General features: G+C 41.7%; 1 pseudogene; it reads right to left on the reverse strand.

The window, feature by feature from the left end:
* Positions 1–2,914: 2,914 nt before the first annotated feature.
* LOC131747793 (triosephosphate isomerase pseudogene) lies at positions 2,915–3,725 on the reverse strand (annotated as a pseudogene).
* Positions 3,726–4,362: the final 637 nt, after the last annotated feature.

Consider the following 4,362-nt stretch of genomic DNA (forward strand, 5'->3'; position numbering starts at 1 on the left):
CTGAAAAAGAATTCAGAGTAATGATAGTAAAGATGACCCAAAATCGTGGAAATAGAATGGAGAAAATAAAAGATATGGTTAACAAGGACCTAGAAGAACTAAAGAGCAAACAAACAATGATGAACAACACAATAAATGAAATTAAAAATTCTCTACAATGAATTAATAGCAGAATAATTGAGGCAGAAGAACGGATAAGTGACCTGGAAGATAAAATAGTGGAAATAACTACTGCAGAGCAGAATAAAGAAAAAAATGAAAAGACTTGAGGACAGTCTCAGAAACCTCTGAGACAACATTAAATGCACCAACATTCGAATTATAGGGGTCCCAGAAGAAGAAGAGAAAAAGAAAGGGACTGAAAAAATATTTGAAGAAATTATAGTACAAAACTTCCCTAATATGGGAAAGGAAATAGTCAATCAAGTCCAGGAAGCACACAGAGTCCCATCCCATACAGGATAAATCTAAGGAGAAACATGTAAAGACACATATTACTATCAAAAATTAAATACACACAAAAATATTAAAAGCAGCAAGGGAAAAACAACAAATAACATACAAGGGAATCCCCATAAGGTTAACAGCTGATCTTTCAGCAGAAACGTTGCAAGCCAGAAGGGGGTGGCAGGACATATTTAAAGTGACGATGGAGAAAAACCTACAACCAAGATTACTCTACCCAGCAAGGATCTCATTCAGATTTGATGGAGAAATCAGAACCTTTACAGAGAAGCAAATCTAAGAGAATTCAGCACCACCAAACCAGCTTTACAACAAATTCTAAAGGAACTTCTCTAAGCAGGAAACACAAGAGAAGGCAAAGACCTACAATAACAAACCCAAATCAATTAAGAAAATGGTAATAGGAGCATACATATCAATAACTATATTTAAATGTAAATGGATTAAATATTCCAGCCAAAAGACATATACTGGCTGAATGGATACAAAAACAAGACCCATATATATGCTGTCTACAAGAGACCCACTTCAGACCTATGGACACATACTCACTGAAAGTGAGGGGATGGAAAGATATTCCATGCAAATGGAATCAAAAGACAGCTGGAGTAGCAATTCTCATATCAGACAAAACAGATTTTAGTTTTCTAAAAACATTTTAATTGGAGTATAATTGCTTTACAATGGTGTGTTAGTTTATGCTTTATAACAAAGTGAATTAGTTATACATATACATATATCCCCATATCTCTTCCCTCTTGCGTCTCCCTCCCTCCCATCCTCCCCATCACACCCTTCTAACTGGCCTCAAAGCACCGAGCTGATCTCCCTGTGCTATGCGACTGCTTCCCACTAGCTATTTCTTTTACATTTTGTAGTGTATATATGTCCATATATACACTACCACTCTCTCACTTTGTCCCAGCTTACCCTTCCTCCTCCTCGTGTCCTCCAGTCCATTCTCTAGTAGGTCTGCATCTTTATTCCCGTCTAGCCCCTGGGCTCTACATGACTTTTTTTTTTTAGATTCCATATATACATGTTAGCATACAGTACTTGTTTTTCTCTTTCTGACTTACTTCACTCTGTATGACAGACTCTAGTTCCATCCACCTCACTGCAAATAACTCAATTTCGTTTCTTCTTCTGGCTGAGTAATATTCCATTGTATATATGTGCCACATCTTCTTTATCCATTCATCTGTCAATGGACACTTAGGTTGCTTCCATGTCCTGGCTATTGTAAATAGAGCTGCAATAAACATTTTGGTACATGACTCTATTTGAATTATGGTTTTCTCAGGGTATATGCCCAGTAGTGGGATTGCTGGGTTGTATGGTAGCTCTAGTTTTAGTTTTTTAAGGAAGCTCCGTACTATTCCCCATAGTGGTTGTATCAATTTACATTCCCACCAACAGTGTATGAGGGTTCCCTTTTCTCCACACCCTCTCCAGCATTTACTGTTTGTAGATTTTTTGATGATGGCCATTCTGACTGGTGTGAGGCGATATCGCATTGTAGTTTTGATTTGCATTTCTCTAAGGATTAGTGATGTTGAGCATTCTTTCATGTGTTTGTTGGCAATCTGTATATCTTCTTTGGAGAAATGTCTATTTAGGTCTTCTGCCCATTTTTGGATTAGTTTGGTTTTTGATATTGAGCTGCATGTGCTGCTTGTAAATTTTGGAGCTTAATCCTTTGTCAGTTGCTTCATTGGCAAATATTTATTTTGTCCCATTCTGAGGGTTGTCTTTTCATCTTGTTTGTGGTTTCCTTTGCTGTGCAAACGTTTTTAAGTTTCTTTAGGTCCCACTTGTTTATTTTTGTTTTCATTTCCATTTCCCTGGGATCTGGGTCAAAAAGGATCTTGCTGTGATTTATGTCATAGGGTGTTCTGCCTGTTTTCCTCTAAGAGTTTGATAGTGTCTGGCCTTACATTTAGGTCTTTAATCCATTTTGAGTTAATTTTTGTGTATGGTGTTAGGGAGTGTTTTGGGGTTTTTTTAGTGCCAGGTGTTTATTTCCCACACACGCGGGACTGCTCACAGACACAACACACACAGGCATTGGCACCATGGGAGGGAGCAGCACTCGGCCCTCAGCAGAGGACAGGGCTTTCTCTCAGACCCTGATCTCATGGCATGAGATGGGAAAGGACGGGTTCTTTCTCCTGCCTTCACTGGGGATTGAGGGTACCCATAAGCAAACACCCCTCCCAAGTGTCAGCCAAGGAAAAGCCAACTTGGTGACCGGTTGAGTTCCAACTGATACAGTAAGGGGAAGCAGGAGTGGCCTGGTCCCAACCATTACAGGGTAGGGTGTAAACGGTAAAGGAAGAGGTACACTTTGTATTAGACCACAAGAGGCAGCAGGTGACACCATTAGAAGCACGTGTGAAGGTCAGGGGGCAGTACAGTTACTGGGCTTCTGAGCTACCTAGTCCCTGTCTCAGCAGGAAGCATAACAGACGGGCAGGGGTTTTTGTTTGGTATTGATGATGTCCACGAATTCAGGCTTGAGGGAGACACCCCCCACAAGGAAGCCATCCACATCAGGCTGGCTTGCCAGCTCCTTGCAGGTTGCCCCAGTCACAGAACCCCCATAAATGATGCGGGTACTCTGAGCCACTGCATCAGAGATGTTGGATTTAAGCCATCCCTGGAGCTTTTCATGTACTTCCTGGGTCTGTTGGGGTGTTGCAGTCTTGCCAGTACCAATGGCCCACACAGGCTCATAGGCCAGGACAACCTTGCCCTAGTCTTTCACATTATCTGTGGTGACTTTGGTTTGCTCGAAAACGACCTTCTCAGTGATGCCAGCTTCCCTCTCATCTAGTTTCTCCCCAAAGCAGGTGATTACTCCAAGTCCCTCTGCCAGGGCGTGAGCCACCTTCTGCCCAATCAGCTCATCTGACTCCCCAAAGACATGCCTTCTCTCCGAGTGCCCCAGGACCACCCACGTGGCTCCACAGTCTTTGATCATGCCAGGGCTTATCTCCCCCATAAAGGCCCCATTAGCCACTTTGTAGCAGTTCTGCGCAGCCACTGCAATCTTGGGATCTAGCTTCTGCCAGGCGAAGTCAATGTAGACAGTGGGGGGGGGCACAAACCATCTCAATGTCAGCCGGCACCTTGGCCACATTCAGGGTGTTGATGAGCTCCCCCAGATTGTTCTTCTTCCCGTTCATCTTCCAGTTCCCCCCCACAAAGAACTTCCTGGAGGGCACCATTGCAATGAATCCAGCACACTGAAGGTCAGGAGCAGCCTAGGGAGTGTTTTAATTTCATCATTTTACGTGTAGCTGTCCAGTTTTCCCAGCACCATTTATTGAAGAGGCTGTCTTTTCTCCATTTTATATTCTTGCCTCCTTTATCAAAGATAAGATGACCATATGTGCATGGGTTTATCTTTGGGGTTTTTATCCTGTTCCACTGATCTATATTTCTGTATTTGTGCCAGTACCATACTGTCTTGATCACTGTAGCTTTGCAGTATAGTCTGAAGTCTGGGAGCCTGATTCCTCCAGCTCTGTTTTTCGTTCTCAATATTGCTTTGGCTATTCGGGGGAATCCAAATCGGAAAAGAAGAAGTAAAGCTGTCACTGTTTGCAGATGACATGATACTATACATAGAGAATCCTAAAGATGCTTCCAGAAAACTACTAGAGCTAATCAATGAATTTAGTAAAGTAGCAGGATACAAAATTAATGCACAGAAATCTCTTGCATTCCTATATATTAATGATGAAAAATCTGAAAGTGAACTTAAGAAAGCACTCCCATTTTCCACTGCAACAAAAAGAATAAAATACCTAGGAATAAACCTACCTAAGGAGACAAAAGACCTGTATGCAGAAAATTATAAGATACTGATGAAAGAAATTAAAGATGATACAA

Source organism: Kogia breviceps, chromosome X (genome assembly GCF_026419965.1).
Source record: "Kogia breviceps isolate mKogBre1 chromosome X, mKogBre1 haplotype 1, whole genome shotgun sequence".
In the NCBI taxonomy this organism is placed as follows: Eukaryota; Metazoa; Chordata; class Mammalia; order Artiodactyla; family Physeteridae; genus Kogia; species Kogia breviceps.